This window comes from Coregonus lavaretus, assembly GCF_964263955.1.
Source record: "Coregonus lavaretus genome assembly, chromosome: 2".
Lineage (NCBI taxonomy): Eukaryota > Metazoa > Chordata > Actinopteri > Salmoniformes > Salmonidae > Coregonus > Coregonus lavaretus.
This window is the reverse complement of record NC_139989.1, coordinates 43,303,960-43,325,588: the sequence shown is the minus strand read 5'-3', so window position 1 is coordinate 43,325,588 and position 21,629 is coordinate 43,303,960. Positions and strand designations below refer to the sequence as shown.

Sequence of the window (21,629 nt, the reverse complement as noted above, 5' to 3'; positions counted from 1 at the left end):
AGGGCCTGCCTGGTTCTCAGGGTCCCATCGGCCTGCCAGGAGAAAAGGTAGGCACCATGCCTCTCTCTTCATTTCAGATTTAAAGCCCTGATCTTGTGACCGCTATCAGCTCCGCCCCCAGGGGAGGCTGGCTGGCTTGAACGTTGTCACCCAGTATGTCACGTACGTTAAGAGAAGGGTCGGACCAAGGTGCAGCGTGAAAGGCGTACATGTTTATTTAACTAATAAACACACGACACAGTTACCAAAATAACAAACTTAACCGTGACGGTCCAAAGGGCTAACACACAAGCCTAAACAGGAACACAACAAAATCCCACAACACAGGCAGGAAAACTGGCTGCCTAAGTATGATCCCCAATCAGAGACAACGAGCAACAGCTGCCTCTGATTGGGAACCACACCTGGCCAAACATAGAAATACAAACCTAGAATATTCACACCCTGACCAAACTAGCTAGAGTTCTATAGGCCAGGACGTGACACAGTACCAGCCACTCCTGGCTCCTGGCTCCTATTCAGACTACAGAGGACACTTGACAGGAAATTCATATCCAAGAAACACACACTGGAACACACACACAGGCAGGCAGGGAGTCAGTGCTGTGCTATCACACACCAGATTCTCCTCACACTAGAGCAGGGGTACTCAACTACTATTTGAGAAGATCTGGTTACACACATTTCCAAGGTGGTAAAGGTCCGGATGGATATTGTCTTTATCGGCGTAGTAACAAACCCCCACCTCCCAAGTCGCGACCGATATGACCCCAGACTGTTCACTCCCCTCTTGATGGTGGAAAGAACATTTAGCAGTTTTTAACAACATTTCCCTGCAATTCTTCTACACATTTTGCCATGGGGCAGAGAGAAAATGTTGCAGTTTTAAAGCAAATTTCCTGCAATTCTACACATTTTGCCATGTCTTAAATGTGTTCATATGATACCTGAGTGGGTCAACAAAATCAATGGAGGCCCCCATGGGCACATCTTCTGGCCATGATAACTACAAGATTTAGATAGCTGGTTAGCCTAACATACCTACCTAGCTAACATGGGCTAGTTGATCAACTGTACATTTCTGACATGTTATAAATAGCTCTCTAATGTCTGTCAGTGAATGACATAACAAGAGGAAAACTTCCCATGCACTACCTTGTGCATTTTACTGTTACAACTCTCAACCACATTAATAAATTGAAAGCCCGACTGAGTCGGTTCCCGCGGTTCGTATTGACCCCGTTCTGCTTCCGGATCCAGACCGCGGTCCACCTGTTGAGTATGGCTGAGCTAGAGGCAATTCATAGTCAAAAACACATACAGATATTCAGGTGATTTAAGAATTAAATGTCACCATATTTTAAGACCCAATATCACGTTGTTGTAGCTTGGTTGTTACCCTTGAGATTGATGTGTATATACAGTAAGATTCACCACTCATGATCTGTCTCTGTCCCCTACAGGGTCCCCAGGGGAAGGGTGGGATGCAGGGACTCCCTGGCATCGATGGCCCTTCTGTAAGTACATCCATCTGATTCCTCTCAGCAGCACTGATAGTACTGACCTTACCAGGGTGCGCTACCTCTTCTCCACCAGCAGGGGAGAACAGAAGGCATTGGGAAAGTGCTCCAATGCAGTATTTCAATTAGCTCTATGAATGAAGGAAGGATCTGTTTACAAAAGGGCTTAGCTAAACTCTTACATCCATATGGTTTACATAGTAGTGAATAGGTTTTATGATTAATGTATAATTGAATGTTCTATAGACACATCACCCTCCTCCAAGTCCCTCTCTCTCTATACATTGTACTGTATTCACTTTGCTTTGCACTGTCTATCAAGCTCCATTGATTTTTTCTAAACAGCCATGGAAATCTGTGGATAGTTATAATAGTAAAGTACCGCCGGCTGGTACAATGCTGTATTACTTGTTATAAACATGTGTGAGCCTTTACAATGTCTTATTATAAGGCTTCTAATATGCTAGATCTGTTCAATGTGTGCAGGGCCATCCAGGAAGAGAAGGCCCTCCAGGAGAGAAGGGGCTCAATGTGAGTTACAGTACAGACCATTAGACCAGACCTGCCTGGGTCATCATACCACTGTTCTGTCATATGAACATCCCTATTATCCAATCACGTTCACTCATCTTAATTCTCATATCGCATTCGTTTAATGCATTGTCATCGGACACTCCATTCCACTCCCATTATAATAATGTTTGTGCACATTAGCTCACTGTCATCATCATCATCATTGTGCGCTCACTCATGTTGACTCATCCTTTTCATCATTGTATTTTAACAATGTCATCGTCATTGCGCAATCACATCCCTCCATTACGCTCATCAGTGATATCGTAATTATCATAAAGTACACTCATCGTCATTGTCCGGTCAAAAGCACTTATTGACATTGTGTGAATTGACTACATTAGCCCTATACAATTGCTCACTAGCATCTGTATAATGGATAGTGCTTTTCAGACAGATGAATCCTGATGTTGTTTTGTCATACAGGGTTTGTCTGGAGCCCAAGGGCCTGTTGGTTATCCAGGGACTCGCGGTGTCAAGGTGAGTCAGATGCTATGTAATGATCACGGTTGAAATGTCCTCAAAGGTACCATGCTTAGAGAGATAGCCATTCCCTCAGACATTTCAATCTCTCTAGTGTGTATCTATCTACCTGTGATGGACATGTTGTGGGAGTGTGTGTGAGTGTGTGTTTGACAGTTTCAGAGAGAGCAGGTTTATTCTCGGGAGGAGATCTAATGACAGTGGGAATAACATTTATGGACAGTAAAAATTACAATGTTGTAGGAGAGAGGAACGTGTTTATGTGTGGGCGGGTGGGATTGTGGGTGTGGGTGTTTGTGTGTGTGTGCGTGCGGGTGCGTGTGGGTGGGTGGGTGGTTGCGTGTGGGTGGGTGGGTGTGTATGTACTCGTGTACATGCATGTGTGTGAATTTAGCGTATGCACATGGAATTCAAATTGTGCCTTGAGGGGATAGGTTGTGGTGTTGCATCATGGCTGGGGCTGTCTACTCACTCAAAGTAATATTCACACCAGCAGTATTCCACCTCTAGGTCACTGCCGTTAAGGCGCACGCTGTCCTCGGCTACAATCGTTAATAGATGGTCAATAACTGGTCAATAGCAGGGCAGTGACAGGTTAAGAGCAAATCAATCATCATTCATAAGTCATTCTCCAGGGTCAAATCATGATGTTTCTTACAATAGGTGTGCTGTTGATAGTACTTTTATTTACTTATGAATACAGTACAGTAGTACAGTATCGTCTTGAATGGTGATCATCAGTGATATTGTGGCCTGTTCTGATTCTATTTGTATTTGAATGTCTCTGTTTCACAGGGAGCTGATGGAGTGAGAGGTCTGAAGGGGAGTAAAGGAGAAAAGGTGAGAAAATAGTCATTTTTACAGTAATTCTGCTGTAAAACTAGAAGAATAGACGTGATTACTCACAGTCACAGTACCAGTTGTCTCACTGTCAGATACTGTAAAGCAGGGATGTCAATCATACGGCCCGCGGGCCAGAACCGGCCCGCCAGATGGTTCAATCCGGCCCGCGAGACGACGTCCACTTTTTTTTTTTTTAAGGAACAGATATTCCAAATTTGTCCAGCAGAGTTCGCACTGAAATAATGAGAGATCCTGAAATAAACAGCACGTGACAGACAACGCGCCCAGAATGCGCCATCTGCCGATCTTGCCTTATCGTTATTAAGCTCTTGTTGTCAAAATTACCCACATTACCAAAATGTCTTTGTCAAAAAGGAGAAAAGTTGACACAGAGTGCAGAGTTTTCCAAGAAAAATGGACTGATTCATATTTATTCACAGAAGTGAATGGGAAATCTGTGTGCTTGGTGTGTAATCAGCAAGTTTCAGTGCTCAAGGAATATAATATTCGGCGCCACTATGAGACTCATCATGGTGAAAAATACAACCATTTGCGAGGACAACTGAGAATAGAGAAGATAAATGAATTGTTAGTGGGTCTGAAGAAACAGCAGTCTGTTTTTACCCGTAGCCGAGAGGTCAGTGATGCAGCGGTGAAAGCTAGCTACCTTATTGCTAATGAGATAGCGTTAGGATCCAAGCCATTTTCTGAGGGTGAGTTCGTGAAAACATGCATGCTAAAGGCTGCAGAAATCGTGTGCCCTGAAAAGCGACAGGCCTTTGCCAACATTAGCCTAACGAGAAACACTGTCGCAGATAGAATTTCAGATCTCTCGGCAGACTTGGAGAGCCAAATGAATCACAAAGTCAAGTCATTTGTTGCATTTTCGGTTGCAATTGATGAGAGCACTGATATTACAGATGTTGCTCAACTGGCCATATTCATTCGTGGTGTTGATGCGACTTTGACAGTCACCGAGAAGTTCCTTGGGTTGGTACCTATGACGGATACTACAACAGCGGATGACATTATGAGCTCTCTCGTTGGTGCGCTGGACAGAGTCGGAGTGGACTGGTCCCGTGCCGTCAGCCTGGCTACAGATGGTGCGCCATCAATGATTGGGAGAAAAGCAGGCGTTGTGACAAAATTCAGAGATAAATTACAGGCCGCAAATGGAGGACAAGAGTTTTGGACATTTCACTGTATTTTGCACCAGGAAGCATTGTGTTGCAAATCATTAAAAATGGATCATGTCATGGAGGTGGTTGTCCGCACTGTTAATTTCATCCGAGCAAGAGGTTTGAATCACCGTCAGTTTGACAGTCTTCTCAGTGATAAAGACATTACGCATGGCTTGCCATACCACACTGAAGTACGGTGGTTAAGCCGAGGTGCCGTGCTGAAGCGTTTCTTTGAGCTACGAGAGCAAATTGAACAGTTCATGGAGAAAAAAGGCAAACCAGTGAAGGAACTTAAATGCCCAGAATGGGTGCAGGATCTTGCCTTTCTGGTGGATATTACAGAGCACCTGAATAATCTTAACAAAATGTTGCAGGGCCGCAAAAAAGTTGTCACTCAGTATTATGACAGCATACGCGCATTCAAGTTGAAACTGTCACTCTGGGAGACACAACTATCTAGCGGTGACACCGCTCATTTCCCTTGTCTAAGAGATGTGCGTGCGACCGGACTTAATGCTGACATGGCTCAATACAAAGACAAGATTACAGGATTGCTGCGGGAGTTTGAGTGGCGGTTTCAGGTCTTCGGTGAACTTGAGACAGAATTTGCCGTTTTTTGCTCGCCATTCACAGTCAAGGCTTCTGATCTGCCCGCTGACATCCAACTCTAAATAATTGACTTGCAGTGTGATTCAGGCATGAAGGACAAATTTGCCTCTGTGGGCTTGGACACATTTTATCAGTATCTCTTGCCAGGGTGCCCCAAATTAACAGCCCTGGCTGCAAAGGTTTTATGCATGTTTGGGACTACCTATCTTTGTGAACAGGTTTTCTCTGTAATGAACATCAATAAAACAAAGCTGCGCTCAAGGCTAACACACAAGCACTTAAATGACATTATGAAATTGGCTGCTACTCAGAATTTGACACCTGATATTGATGCAATCGTGAAGGCTAAAAGATGCCAAGTTTCAGGAGCAGCCGGTAGGCCGCAGTGAGAGAAAGAGAGGGGAGGGGGTTAAACAGCGAGTAGGTCAAGTCTAATTGTAAGACTTGTAATGCTCTTTAAGAGACGTTTTGCACTCTGAAGAATACAGTTCTGTGAAAAAAATAACATTTACTGTGGTAATGTAATATTTAAAGACCATGAACATTGTGATAACGTTCTTCATAGCTCCCACTTTAGTTTGTGCATAGTGTGGTGAGTCAGTTCAGGTGGTCAGAATGTATACTGTACATAAAATAAGTTAAGTTAATAAGTTAATAAACAAGTTGTTTTAATCAAAGTGAAATGCCATTTTTTCAGTTCCATAGGCCTATCTGTGAATAAATGTTTTGTGCCTTTGTAGATCCACTGTGATCTGTGAGTTATAATGCACAGGCTAAATGATAAATTAAGGCATAATATTGAAAAACAAAGGTAAAGATTTGGAGTTGACGATATTTATAGTTATTTTGCTATTATTTTACTGGCCCGGCCCACTTGAGATCAGATTGCGCTGTATGTGGCCCCTGAACCCAAATGAGTTTGACACCCCTGCTGTAAAGGCATCGCATTTCTACTTCATGGTTTATTATGACATCCCTCATAGAGATTTAATAGATCAGACATCTGCCAGATCACAGTACTGTGATTAATGAATCATCATCGCACTGCTTTGCTTTATCTTGGCCAGGTCGCAGTTGTAAATGAGAACTTGTTCTCAACTGGCTTAACTGGTTAAATAAAGGTTTAAAAAAAAAATCATGAATCATTAGAAATCACTGTCTCCTTCTCCTCTTCACATCGCAGGGTGAAGATGGCTTCCCTGGGTTCAAAGGTGACATGGGCCTCAAGGGAGACAGGGTGAGAGTGTACCCCACGCCAGACTAACACACGCCTCTCATTATGAACGAATAAGGTATTTTATTGTAGAATGAGATGGAGATCTCAGTTAGTCTGACCTGCTTTTCTGTCTGCTTCTCTCTCTTATCTTCCTATTCCCTCTCTCTCTCTCTCTCTCTCTCTCACCTCTCTCTCTCTTTCTCTCTCTCTTTCTCTCTCTCTCTCTCTCTCTCTCTCTCTCTCTCTCTCTCTCTCTCTCTCTCTCTCTCTCTCTCTCTCTCTCTCTCTCTCTCTCTCTCTCTCTCTCTCTCTCCCCTCTCCCCATCTCTCTCTCTGTGCTGTGTGGTCTCTCTCTCTCTCTCTCTCTCTCTCTCTCTCTCTCTCTCTCTCTCTCTCTCTCTCTCTCTCTCTCTCTCTCTCTCTCTCTCTCTCTCTCTCTCTCTCTCTCTCTCTCTCCCTATCTCTCTCTCTGTGCTATGTGTGTAGGGTGATAACGGGGTCACAGGAGGTCGTGGAGAGGACGGCCCAGAGGGGCCTAAGGGTCAGTCGGGACCCCTAGGAGAGGCTGGAGGTGCTGGCATAGCTGGAGAGAGGTACAGGAACATTATTTCACTAGTCTAACATTTACTGTATGTGTGTCATGTTATGCAATATGTATGAGTTATTGGGATTATGCAGAAGTATGGACATATGCGTGTTCAGTGTGTCGGCTACAGCACATGAATACCCTGCTAAACCATGTCATACAGTAATTGCATGCATTATGCTCTCTTTATTTTTGGCAGTGTTGCAAAGTCAACCATGATTCCACTCTCTTTCTCTGTTATCTCTCTCTCTCTTCTCTCTCTCTCTCTCTCTCTCTCTCTCTCTCTCTCTCTCTCTCTCTCTCTCTCTCTCTCTCTCTCTCTCTCTCTCTCTCTCTCTCCTCTCTCTCTCTCTCTCTCGCTCGCTCTGTCGCTTTCTGTCTCTCTGTCTCTCTCACGCTCTCTCTCTGTCTCTCCTTCCTCAGGGTAAACTGGGTGTCCCAGGGTTGCCAGGATACCCAGGAAGACAGGGGCCCAAGGTGAAATCCAATTAAGAGCTTTAAAAATGTGTTCTACCTTAAAACTTTGAAACAGAAAGAAGTGTGTCTTTCTCTGGCTCGGCTCATTCCTGTCAAATCCAAAATAAAGCCTGATAAATGGCTGATTAAAAATATATATTTTATTAATAGTTCATTAGTGACAACAATTCATTAGCAAGTTGATTAATGTCGTATTTAAGGCAGTGTGTTTGACTTATGGATTAGATTTTGCTTAATTCGATATTGTGGTTAATTATTAGTTCATTAAATGTTGTGGCTGATGCATGAATAATGTAAGGCTGCACATGATTAACTCTGTGTGTGTTCTCCAGGGATCCGTGGGGTTTCCCGGTTCTGCTGGGGTTCTGGGAGAGAAAGAAGACGGGTGAGAACCATAGGACCCGTGTTGAACCATACTGAACCGTATTAAACCATATTGAACCGTATTAAACACTCTACTGTAATGCTCCTCTTACCATACAAAGATCTGTGAACGGCCTGTACTGTTTTCAGTGATAGATGACTGAGTGATAGTAATAATTGTGGACTTCTCTTCTGCAGGGTCCACCTGGTCAAGCAGGAACTGGGGGTCAGAGAGGTCCTAATGTGAGTTAGATTTCTCCTCTGGTCTTACAGCATCTAAGTCTGTTGATCTCTATTGCATTGAGCCCATGGTGAGGTGTCTGTCACAGTTTCTCACCAACTGACATTGCACACCATTCATTTACGTCAGTGGTCACCAACTTTTTCTGAGTCAAGATCACTTTCTGAGTCAAAATGTAAGCCGAGATCTAACGCTCAGATCACAAAAAAAAAAACATGACTTAAAAAACATAACCCTATGTAACATGAACCAATTAAAAACAGTTCTGTAGCGATGAGGTTAGTGCGGTAGGCTAATGGCCCAATACATTATCACTATGCTTGAATTGCCCTGCCAATGTTGTTCTTCTCAGACCATTTTTTTATTATATTTCAAAATTGTAGGTATATGATCACACTGGTAATAGATAATTTGTTTTATTACTTGTGAGGCACAGCTGAGTAAGCATAATAATGTTTTTATTTTTTACTGGACTGATGGCCTGCATCTGATGGTCAGTCTGAGGGGAGAGAGGGAGCAGCTGTGAAGCTGCCTCTCACCTGACTCACCGTCCCTCCTCTCTCCCTCCCTCTGCTGAGAAAAGGGGACACAGTCTTCCAGCTGATGGCGCAACTCAAGTTGCACTGCATTATATCTGCCTCATGCACCAATTGATGTTGTTACTCCTATGAACAGAGAAAGTGAAATATTCCTTGATATAAAAAAAGACACAAGCTGCTAATAATAACAACGCTAGCTTATCTAAACATCTTGCTATACTCATTAATTGCAGCTGCAGTGCAGGTTGTAGCGCGAGTGGAAGTAGGGAGAACGCACATTTTATGGCTTATAAAGTGTTCAACAAAGTGTTGACAGCACTAAATAACAACTTAAACATGAACTAACTCATAAAAACAGCAGCTCTTTGCTGTATTCTTTGAGTCTCTCTAGCCATGGTTTTAAAAGTTTTTAAATCTCACATTATCAACTTTGCTGTACGTTCGAGGCTTCTTTTGAGTCTATGGCGGGAGGAAACTGTGCAGACACAGTGATCTGAGCTATCTGATTGGCCAGCGGTAGGCCCATAAGTGCACTTGATTTGCCTTCTTGGGCCTGCCGACATATGAAATGGTTCAAAATGGGAACACTTTGCCTTCCCGGCGCCAGGGCAGCTGAATCAAGTGCACCTACCACCAACAGCACGAAACGAATAACAACAAATAGGAACGCAAGTCTTTATTTTTTTTACGGAAATGTTTGGTGATCGACTAGGAATGCCTTGGCGATCGACCGGTTGGTGACCACTGATTTACGTCATAGGAACGCTCACTCACCCCTTGTCATTTATTATTTTCCTATGGATGTTCTGTTGTCATAAAGAGGACTCTGCTGATGTTGTTTTTTTCCATAGGGTGCCAGAGGGGGGAGAGGAGCAAGAGGACCAACAGGAAAGTCAGGAGACAAGGTGGGTTTAGGAACAGGCGCTGTTGTAAGTGTTACAGTTCAGCACAGAATGACATGCCATCTGGTGCAAAGAGGGAATACTCTGCTGCTGATGCTACATGTTTGAAACTTATTTCAGCAGTCCTTTCAAAAGACCACCAATGAAATGATTAACAATGGTAAAAATACATATATTTTCATAACATTAATGAATAGACCAACAGGCTCAATAACAGTTTATCTCTCTATTCCAATCCTCCACCCTCTACATGATCCACCAATCAGGGCACCTCTGGACACGAAGGCCCACCAGGATCCACTGGAGACCAGGTAAGCTCCAGTCTGACACACAACCTAACAACCACAGAGTTGAGCTATAATGATAACACCGCTAATAATACAGTGGGGAAAAAAAGTATTTAGTCAGCCACCAATTGTGCAAGTTCTCCCACTTAAAAAGATGAGAGAGGCCTGTAATTTTCATCATAGGTACACGTCAACTATGACAGACAAAATGAGAAAAAATATTCCAGAAAATCACATTGTAGGATTTTTTATTTATTTATTTGCAAATTATGGTGGAAAATAAGTATTTGGTCAATATCAAAAGTTTCTCAATACTTTGTTATATACCCTTTGTTGGCAATGACACAGGTCAAACGTTTTCTGTAAGTCTTCACAAGGTTTTCACACACTGTTGCTGGTATTTTGGCCCATTCCTCCATGCAGATATCCTCTAGAGCAGTGATGTTTTGGGGCTGTCGCTGGGCAACACAGACTTTCAACTCCCTCCAAAGATTTTCTATGGGGTTGAGATCTGGAGACTCCAGGACCTTGAAATGCTTCTTACGAAGCCACTCCTTCGTTGCCCGGGTGGTGTGTTTGGGATCATTGTCATGCTGAAAGACCCAGCCACGTTTCATCTTCAATGCCCTTGCTGATGGAAGGAGGTTTTCACTCAAAATCTCACGATACATGGCCCCATTCATTTTTCCTTTACACGGATCAGTCGTCCTGGTCCCTTTGCAGAAAAACAGCCCCAAAGTATGATGTTTTCACTCCCATGCTTCACAGTAGGTATGGTGTTCTTTGGATGCAACTCAGCATTCTTTGTCCTCCAAACACGACAAGTTGAGTTTTTACCAAAAAGTTATATTTTGGTTTCATCTGACCATATGACTTTCTCCCAATCCTCTTCTGGATGCACTCTAGCAAACTTCAGACGGGCCTGGACATGTACTGGCTTAAGCAGGGGGACACGTCTAGCACTGCAGGATTTGAGTCCCTGGCGGCGTAGTGTGTTACTGATGGTAGGCTTTGTTACTTTGGTCCCAGCTCTCTGCAGGTCATTCACTAGGTCCCCCCGTGTGGTTCTGGGATTTTTGCTCACCGTTCTTGTGATCATTTTGACCCCACGGGGTGAGATCTTGCGTGGAGCCCCAGATCGAGGGAGATTATCAGTGGTCTTGTATGTCTTCCATTTCCTAATAATTGCTCCCACAGTTGATTTCTTCAAACCAAGCTGCTTACCTATTGCAGATTCAGTCTTCCCAGCCTGGTGCAGGTCTACAATTTTGTTTCTGGTGTCCTTTGACAGCTCTTTGGTCTTGGCCATAGTGGAGTTTGGAGTGTGACTGTTTGAGGTTGTGGACAGGTGTCATTTATACTGATAACAAGTTCAAACAGGTGCCATTAATACAGGTAACGAGTGGAGGACAGAGGAGCCTCTTAAAGAAGAAGTTACTGGTCTGTGAGAGCCAGAAATCTTGCTTGTTTGTAGGTGACCAAATACTTATTTTCCACCATAATTTGCAAATAAATTCATTAAAAATCCTACAATGTGATTTTCTGGATTTTCTTTTCTCAATTTGTCTGTCATAGTTGACGTGTACCTATGATGAAAATTACAGGCCTCTCTCATCTTTTTAAGTGGGAGAACTTGCACAATTGGTGGCTGACTAAATACTTTTTCCCCCCACTGTAGCATATCTAATAATAGCATATCTAATAATAGCATATCTAATAATAGCTAGCATAGGATGATAATAATACAACGATACACCCTGCTAGGAAAAAGTATAATTATGCTTCACAGATACAAACCTCCCCATAACAGTGTACGATACCTACTGGTAAAGATAGTCCACTGGATTGAGTCTTTGTGTCGTCTGGTTGACCCAACAGGGACCCCAAGGACCACAGGGAAGGAACGGCGAGGCAGGACCTAAGGGACCTAATGTAAGTGTGATGTGTCAAATGACAAGCAGCTGCATTGTTTAACATATTTCTGTTTTTCTTTCCGGTCTTATGTTGTGTCTGTCTGCACTGTTTATCTCTATCTAGTGTGTATGTGTGTCTATGCTAATCAAAAGTACAATATTATTTTTCAGGGAGCGGCAGGAAAAGACGGACTACTAGGTCATCCAGGCCAGCGAGGGGAGCCAGTGAGTTAAACTGAGATTCTATGATGACCCAGGAATTATGTGGTTGATAGTTACTTTCTCGCCGTCATCCAAATATGGACATAGATTTCAACACTCATCATGACCCCTAATAACACCACAACAAGCAAGACAAAAGCTGTGGCTTGGATGCTGAATTATTGAAGTGCAAGATGAAGTGCAAGAGTAGGCTACATATAGAAGACTATCCACAAATAACTCTCTCTCTCTCTCTCTCTCTCTCTCTCTCTCTCTCTCTCTCTCTCTCTCTCTCTCTCTCTCTCTCTCTCTCTCTCTCTCTCTCTCTCTCTCTCTCTCTCTCTGTCTGTCAGGCTGGCTTTTTCTCTCTCAGCTCTTAGCTGTGGGTCACGGCTTCACTCGCTGTTTTCTCACTTATCATCTCTCCTTTCTCAGGGCTTCCAAGGCAAGACTGGTCCACATGGGCCAACGGGTGTGATTGGACCACAGGTGAGTTATCTAGTCAGGAGTGAGAAGTGATTAGAACTAAATTTGTAGTTCTTTTGTGACACAATGAAAATCAAACCTATAAATGAGAGCTGTGGGGTAATGAGAACTCAAGCCTTGTTTTGTCATTAGGGTAAATCTGGTGAGACTGGGCCTAATGGTGACAGAGGACACCCTGGGTCACCAGGACCCCCTGGAGAGACGGGTTTACCCGGAGCAGCAGGCAAGGAGGGTGCCAAGGTGAGTCGGTCGTGTTCATCTTCAATGAATCATCTTCACCACCACCATCATCATCTTCAACACTATCATTATTATCATCATAAAAGGAATCTATAGAAGATCATACATAATTCCTCCAGGACCCTCTCAGAAAGAAGATATGTCACCTCACCTCAAGGGATTTATCCTTCCCACAAATTTCCAAACTGATAAAGGGGAGAAAATAATTCCTCATTCCATACCACACCATGCTCCGTGCATTACCGCTCATAAAATATGGATGTTTCTCTCAGTCGGTTTGACTGCTGCACTGGATTTATCACCTTATAAGAGCCCTGCTGTCGGCTCACTGGTAGACTCAGACCTAATCCTCTCTCTCTCTCTCTCCCCTCTCTCTCTCTCTCGCTCTCTCTCTCTCTCTCTCTCTCTCTCTCTCTCTCTCTCTCTCTCTCTCTCTCTCTCTCTCTCTCTCACTCTCACTCTCACTCTCACTCTCACTCTCACTCTCTGTCTCTCTCTGTCTCTCTCTGTCTGTTCTGGTTTCCAGGGAGACCCGGGTCCGTCAGGAGCTCCAGGAAAGAGTGGCCCCGCTGGGCTCCGAGGCTTCAGAGGGAGCAGGGGCAGCCCTGGTGCCATGGTAATGAGCTAACGCACCCACCTCACATCTCCTGACCTTTACCTTACAGACATATTACATTCTGCACTGATGTAAAGTGCTACTGTATTGTATAGCACCCAGTGTTTTATGTGAAAATCACTGAAGGCCAGTTTCCCGGACCCAGAACAAGCCTATTCCTGGACTAAAAGGCACTTTTTAATGGAGTGCTGCTTTTTAGTCCAAGAGTGGGCTTCATCTGGGTCTGGGAAACTGACCCTTAGTCATTTACTTGAAATAACTGATGGTCGCCTATCTGATGACTGTATACTCTGACAGTGGGATGGAAACTGATTGGTTGGATTTCCTGTGATGAAGGCTCTGATTGGCTCACCTCTGTATACTTGCCTCTCTCTAGGGCCCTGCTGGACTGAAAGGAGGAGAAGGACCCACCGGTCTGTCAGGAGCAGTGGTAAATGGGATTTCATCATGTTGCAATTGTTTAATTCCCATTTTCAAGGACATGTAGAGGGGTAGGCTGTTACCATGGAGATCATTACCAGTGTACTAAATCAAAAAGTGAATCATGTGACATTGTCCTCTTACCTCCTCTCTGTTCTCCCATCGTGTCGTTACCCAGGGAGCCACTGGGGAGAAAGGGCCTTCTGGAACGGCTGGTGCTATTGGTCAGCCCGGACGCTCTGGTGGGGTCGGCCCTGGAGGACCAATGGGAGAAAAGGGCGAGCCAGTAAGAGCCTTTGTTCATTTCCTTATTTATTTATTTTCTAATGCAACGCTAGTCAATTTCTAAATGGACATACGTACATTACTGCTCATTACTGAGAAATAAACTGCATGTGTGGGTTCCTCTGTACTGTATGTGTCATAATGAGTGTTTACGTGTGTGTGTGTGTGTGTGTGTGTGTGTGTGTCTGCGGGTTCCACTCTCTCTGCGTTATCTATTAATCAATATGTCTTGGTGCAATATGAGACTAGTGTAGTGGCGGTGGTTAGACAAACAATGTTTCCTCATCCATCTGTTCCCTAGGGAGAGAAGGGGCCCATCGGGCCGGCTGGACAGGACGGGGCGCAGGGGCCTGTGGGGCTTCCAGGGGCTGCTGGCCCCGCTGGGCCTCCAGGAGAGGACGGAGACAAGGTACTTACACCTGTACACACGTACAGTACAGTAGGTACCATACCACTGTAGAGGGACAAATTAGGGCTATCCAACTACTGGCCTTCAAGGCCTGAAGCACTGCTGGGGTTTTCTACTGCTTGTCAATTTATTTATTGTCCTTATTGGCCAGGGAGTCCACTCACCTAGTGGCCTTGATGTTGTGTGGATGGGAGGGGTATGGGTTACTATGTGTGTGTCTCTATATCTCTGCAACGTGTGTCTGTGTCTGTGTGTGTGTGTGTGTGTGTGTGTGTGTGTGTGTGTGTGTGTGTGTGTGTGTGTGTGTGTGTGTGTGTGTGTGTGTGTGTGTGTGTGTGTGTGTGTGTGTGTGTGTGTGTGTGTGTGTGTGTGTGTGTGTGTGTGTGTGTTGTCTACAGGGCGAGACAGGAGGACCAGGCCAGAAGGGCAGTAAAGGAGACAAAGGAGAATCTGTGAGTCTTCATCTGGAGAGATATCAATCACAACACTGTCTTTTAGCCTCACAAGCCACAGTATTACACACCTGACAGGATATGACATCACCAGACACAGTACTACACACCTGACAGGATATGACATCCCCAGACACAGTACTACACACCTGACAGGATATGACATCAGCAGCCACAGTGGCGAATCGAGATCCCACGTTAAGCAGATCCTTAATTATTAAGCAGGTGAAGAGTTTTTGTATGGGGGGGCAATGAGAGTGTCGAATTTAGTCAAGATAAACATAAATTGATACATGAGGCTTATTTGATCTAATAGAAGTTTCATAATGCTTAGATTGTTACGAGTGTACTGATATAAGTGTGATGCATGTGACATCCCGGCAACTTTGAGAAAAAACACTTTATCAGAGTTGTCCCTGTTGAAATTCGAGAACAGACTATTCATTTTCATGAAGCTAGCATCTCACTCTCCATTGATACAGGCGGTTGACGTCGACACTCCTCATAGAATATTCAAACAAGTTATTCAAACGAGATGTATCCACCAATCCAAAGAGAGGAATAGGCGGGAGCTTGACAGCCCGCCATTCCGCTCTGTGGACAACGAATCCCATTGTTAGAGCAGACACAAGCATCTCGTCATTATATCCAGTATCTCTGGTACTACACACCTGGCAGGATATGACATCACAAGCCACAGTACTACACACCTGAAACAATATGACATCACCTGCCACCGTACTACCAATATTAACAATATAGCCAAGTGACCCCTCTAACAATGGAAATACGTCCTCAATGATTGAAGGAAGGTGAGATCAGGTGGGACCATTCTAGCCAATGAGTGGGCAGATACGCGTGTGAACAACAGCCACAACTAAGTCGTTTTTATCAAAGTTGACGAAATGCCACATGCATCCACTTATATCAGTACATTTCTAACAGCCTAAACATTACGAAACTTCTATTAGATCAAATAAGTCTCACGTAATTCGATACTCTCTCATAGACCTCCATACAAAAAAGGGCTTATCTCATGTGGACAGATTTTGGGCGGTGTAAATCCGCTCTGGTACTACACACCTGGCAGGATATGACATCACCAGACATAGTACTACACACCTGGAAGGATATGACATTACCAGCCATAGTACTACACACCTGGCAGGATATGACATCACCAGCCATAGTACTACACACCTGGCAGGATATGACATCACAAAAAAACGAGGTCAAATCATGACGTCAGTGATCTTCAGGTCATAAAGTCGGAGCTCTAGAAAGATGCTGAGTTTCCGACTTGGAATTCCGACTTGGATGACTGTTCAAAATGATTTTTCCCAGTCTGAGCTAGTTTTTTCCCTGAGTTCCCAGTTGTCTTGAAAGCACTGAAGTCAAAAGTCAGAGATTTCCGAGTTCCCAGTTGTTTTGAATGCGGCATAAACACCTGACAGGATATGACATCACCAGTCAAAGTATTACACACCTGACAGGATATGACATCACCAGTCACAGTATTATACACCTGGCAGTATCCTCCCCCTGTCACCCGCTGCTATCACTAGGATAATTCAAATGAATGACTCAATAAAAGAGAAATGGTTTTTAATTAAGTGTTGACAAAATTATGTGCAGTTGTAATTAACTATACAGTACAGTTGAAGTTGGAAGTTTAAATACACTTAGGTTGGAGTCATTAAAACTTGTTTTTCAACCACTCCACAAATTTCTTGTTAACTAACTATAGTTTTGGCAAGTCAGTGAGGACATCTACTTTGTGCAAGATACAAGTAATTTTTCCAACAATTGTTTACAGACAGATTATTTCACTTATAATTCACTGTATCACAATTCCAGTGGGTCAGAAGTTTACATACACTAAGTTGACTGTGCCTTTAAACAGCTTGGAAAATTCCAGAAAATTATGTCATGGCTTTAGAAGCTTCTGATAGGCTAATTGACATCATTTGAGTCAATTGGAGGTGTACCCGTGGATGTATTTCAAGGCCTACCTTCAAACTCAGTGCCTCTTTGCTTGACATCATGGGAAAATCAAAAGAAATCAGCCAATTGTAGACATCCACAAGTCTGGTTCATCCTTGGGAGCAATTTCCAAATGCCTGAAGGTACCACGTTCATCTGTACAAACAATAGTGCGCAAGTATAAACACCATGGGACCACGCAGCCGTCATACCGCTCAGGAAGGAGACGTGTTCTGTCTCCTAGAGATGAACGTACTTTGGTGCGAAAAGTGCAAATCAATCCCAGAACAACAGCAAAGGACCTTGTGAAGATGCTTTAGGAAACAGGTACAAAAGTATCTATATCCACAGTAAAACAAGTCCTATATCGACATAACCTGAAAGGCCGCTCAGCAAGGAAGAAGCCACTGCTCCAAAACCGCCATAAAAAAGCCAGACTACGGTTTGCAACTCCACATGGGGACAAAGATCGTACTTTTTGGCGAAATGTCCTCTGGTCTGATGAAACAAAAATAGAACTGTTTGGCCATAATGACCATCGTTATGTTTGGAGGAAAAAGGGGGTTGCTTGCAAGCCGAAGAACACCATCCCAAACGTGAAGCACGGGGGTTGCAGCATCATGCTGTGGGGGTGCTTTGCTGCAGGAGGGACTGGTGCACTTCACAAAATAGATGGCATCATGAGGAAGGAAAATTAGGTGGATATATTGAAGCAACATGTCAAGACATCAGTCAGGAAGTTAAAGCTTGGTTGCAAATGGGTCTTCCAAATGGACAATGACCCCAAGCATAATTCCAAAGTTGTGGCAAAATGGCTTAAGGACAACAAAGTCAAGGTATTGGAGTGGCCATCAGAAAGCGCTGACCTCAATCCTATAGAAAATGTGTGGGCAGAACTGAAAAAGCGTGTGCGAGCAAGGAGGCCTACAAACCTGACTCAGTTACACCAGCTCTGTCAGGAGGAATGGGCCAAAATTCACCCAACTTATCGTGGGAAGCTTGTGGAAGGCTACCCAAAACATTTGACCCAAGTTAAACAATTTAAAGGCAATGCTACCAAATACTAATTGAGTGTATGTAAACTTCTGACCAACTGGGAATGTGATGAAAGAAATAAAAGCTCTCTACTATTATTCTGACATTTCACATTCTAAAAATAAAGTGGTGATCCTAACTGACCTAAGACGGGTAATATTTACTAGGATTAAATGTCAGGAATTGTGAAAAACGGAGTTTAAATGTATTTGGCTAAGGTGTATGTAAACTTCCGACTTCAACTGTATATTATGTGAGCTGGTATATTCAGCTTTAGGCATTATAAGCATTTCTTCATGGTCTAATTAGCATGCACTGTGCATCTTCATGCATTATATTTTATCCTAGCCCTGGCAGCTCTGTCAAACTATTTTTTTAGCTCCCGACACAGCAGTGTTTTCCTGCAGTGTATGATTGATTTGCAGTATACTGTCAGCAGCATCTCTGTTTCTCGGTCACTTCTCCAGGGCCCCTCAGGACTTGTTGGAATCCAGGGGCCTGTCGGCCATCCAGGGTTACCGGTACGTCTATTCAATGTATCTGTCTTTATTCAAAGGGTGTGTGATTGTGTGTTTGTGTGTACTGAATGTGTGTACAGCACTGACCCCTGCGTGTGTTTTAGGGTGTGGACGGGGAGCCGGGGCCAAGGGGCCAGCAGGGGATGTACGGGCCGAAGGGAGACGAGGGAGCGAGAGGCCACAAGGGTGCCACAGGACCCACTGGACTACAGGTGAGGAGACGAGACGAGACACCCCTCTGTTGGCCTGTACCATCCATCTCTCTACTCCAGCACATAGCTGACAGGTGGACTGTACCATCTCTCATCGACAGCACATAGCTGATAGCATTGCAGTATCCCTACTACTGCGCCTCTAACCATACTCTGTCTTTACAGGGCATGCCAGGACTCCAGGAGAGAAGGGAGACAGTGGACACGTGGGCACGATGGTGAGTACTGGACATACCATTGGACCATGACATAATTTCCCTATACCCTATTGTTGACCTGGCAGCCTCACTGGACTCTCCCACCAAAGATCATTCCTTAAGCATGTCTCTCATCTTCATTGTGGTATAAGCCTAACTAAAGTAAAACCCTTCATGGAGGCAGTGTCTGGAGTCTGGCTCCCTGTAGAGTGACTGGAGCGTAGCAGAACAGAACAGCCATGACACGTCCAGCTACACTTCCAGAGAGGACTAGGGCTTTGTGTCTACATGTAACAAGGAGTTCCTCTGAGGAGAGAGAGAGAGTGAGAGAGTGACAGGGAGGAAGAGGCAGTGGAGCGAAGGAGGGAGAGAGAGAGAGGGAGAGAGAGAGGGAGAGAGAGAGAGAGAGAGAGAGAGAGAGAGAGAGAGAGAGAGAGAGAGAGAGAGAGAGAGAGAGAGAGAGAGAGAGAGAGAGAGAGAGAGAGAGAGAGAGAGAGAGAGAGAGAGAGAGAGAGAGAGAGAGAGAGAGAGAGAGAGAGAGAGAGAGAGAGAGAGAGAGAGAGAGAGAGAGAGAGAGAGAGAGAGGGAGAGAGAGAGAGAGAGAGAGAGAGAGAGAGAGAGAGAGAGAGAGAGAGAGAGAGAGAGAGAGAGAGAGAGAGAGAGGTGGTTTGAGGAGGAAGATGGCAGCGTGACAGCTGCTAATCAGATTAGCCTGAGCCGGGCCTGTCTAATGAGCATCTTCCTTCTATTGTGACAGTCATTTCAGAACACCACAGACCGTGAAAGCATGCTAAATAAGATTCTACACACACAGCTAGCGCCACAGCACACTCAGCCTGATTAGGGAGAGGGGAAGGAAGCGTCAAAACGGAACAAAAAAACAAAAGAGGGAAAAAGAGAGAGGGAGGATGAGAGGGAACAAAATATATGGGGGGATAGAGAGAGGGATGTGAGATCTCACTGGGAAAGCCTCATCCATGTGTGAATGCTGAGGTTCACAGGATTGCAGCTTCTAATGCCTGAGTAGCTCTCCAGTAGCAGGATTATAGGATATGTGCTTACTGTAGTGGATGTAGTAGTCTCTGGAGTATGTATGTCTGTCTGTCTTAGTGCTGTGTGTACAGTCTCTCACTGTATTGGGTTTTCAGTGTTTGTGAAGCACAGCTAACCATTAACTCTGGACTGGAAGTGAGCAGTTAGAGCAGTTATGATGAATAGCTTGTGGTATCCCATCACACTGACTGGCTGGAGCGCTCTAATTTCCCCTGTAGCCTGGATAATGTGTTCTTGTAAAGGACTAGAGGTTCCTCATTATAGAGTGAGAGTGAGAGTGAGAGAGTGAGAGTGAGAGTGAGAGTGAGAGAGTCATTGAGGGTAATGGCCTGTCCTCATGGTGTCTTTATCATGTCATAGAGACTGGTTCTGTTCTGGGGATATGTTGCACCAGCCACCAGGCCCTCAGTAGACTGAATGACTAGCATTCACAGTCACTGTACCCAGGGAGGAGCTGCCTGGTGGGTCACACAGTCCTCTTCCTTTGGGATAGAGGTGTGTGTGCTGTCTCAAGCCAATGGCTAATGATCTCTTTTCTCCTCAGGGCCCTCCAGGACAACATGGCCCCAGAGGCCCCCAGGGGTCCATCGGTGGAGAGGTACAGTATATTTCTTACCTTATCTGACCACCTTTCTATGTATTGGGTTTGGTGCAGTATTGGATTGGTCTATGTTGCAAGACGGTATACTATTTTGCACAGCTCTCACTTCTGCTCAACTCTACATTACTGACTATCAGAACCCACCCACCAATAGGGTTGTTACTTCACACACAGCACACACCCTTCTCTACCCTCTACCCCTCTCCCAGACCCTCTGCCGTTTGGAGCTGTGAATTATTAAGTGGTATTAGAATGTAATCCCTCAGTGGGAGTTATATTTACCGCTCTATAAATCATTAAGGAGTATTAGACAATCATCCCTGAGAGGAAGTTATATTTACCTCTATTAATGGCCAACCTCTCAACATCTCACACCAATCAATTATTCACGAGAGAGAGCCAGAAAGAAGCCACGCCACGCCACACACAGTCAAAAATCTAATCAAATTGTATTGGTCACATACACACATTTAGCAGATGTTATTGTTGGTGTAGTGAAATGCTTGTAAGGATTCAGTGGTATGGATTTAGGTGGGTACAAATATAATTTGATAGATCACATACTTTATTTGAGCATTTGCCTGGAGTGCTAGATGGGTGGTGTTTGTACTTTTGGGACTATCCCGTTGGTTCAGTTTTTCTATCAAAGCTCAATCAAGCACTATTTGAAAGATATTGAATACCATTTGAACCCAGGTCGGATTCATATGGTGCCATGGAAACAGAAGACTTTAGAGATGGAGCGATCCATAAATTGATTGATACAGGTGATGGAGTGAGAGGGAAATAGAGAAAGAGAAGCTTTGAGTCTGTGGGAAAGAGAAGAGCTGGCTTGCACTGCAGGCAGGATAGTCTTCCACTCACTCACACGCTCCAATTTGTGCACTCTACCAAAGAGAGAGATGCTTTCACTGTTTTCCTCTCGAGACAGCCAGCACACACTTCCACATTCACACACACTGCCACAGAGAGACTGAAACTCTGTTATTCAGATCGCATCAACAGAGAACTCACACACACAGACAACAGTCAATATTTTATCCTAGTGCTGATGATGCAGCTGCTGTCTCAGCACCCTGACAGGGAATAGCAGACACACAAAACAACCTCAACACAAGAAACCTTTAAATGAAATATTAAATATTTCAGTCCTCCAGTCACAGTGTGTTGGTTCAAGTGGTTCTGTTG

General features: G+C 44.3%; 1 pseudogene across 1 annotated transcript in view; it reads left to right on the top strand.

The window, feature by feature from the left end:
- LOC311139138 overlaps positions 1-21,629 on the top strand; it is a 77,814-nt pseudogene that overhangs the window by 43,942 nt on the left and 12,243 nt on the right. Inside the window, exons 24-47 of the transcript in view lie at positions 3-47; positions 1,464-1,517; positions 2,007-2,051; positions 2,520-2,573; positions 3,372-3,416; positions 6,393-6,446; positions 6,912-7,018; positions 7,435-7,488; positions 8,050-8,094; positions 9,483-9,536; positions 9,800-9,844; positions 11,699-11,752; positions 11,905-11,958; positions 12,370-12,423; positions 12,553-12,660; positions 13,187-13,276; positions 13,653-13,706; positions 13,875-13,982; positions 14,283-14,390; positions 14,789-14,842; positions 18,328-18,381; positions 18,483-18,590; positions 18,756-18,808; positions 20,385-20,438. The product of the transcript in view is annotated as an uncharacterized misc_RNA (transcript). The remainder of the gene's footprint in view (positions 1-2; positions 48-1,463; positions 1,518-2,006; positions 2,052-2,519; positions 2,574-3,371; positions 3,417-6,392; positions 6,447-6,911; positions 7,019-7,434; positions 7,489-8,049; positions 8,095-9,482; positions 9,537-9,799; positions 9,845-11,698; positions 11,753-11,904; positions 11,959-12,369; positions 12,424-12,552; positions 12,661-13,186; positions 13,277-13,652; positions 13,707-13,874; positions 13,983-14,282; positions 14,391-14,788; positions 14,843-18,327; positions 18,382-18,482; positions 18,591-18,755; positions 18,809-20,384; positions 20,439-21,629) is intronic.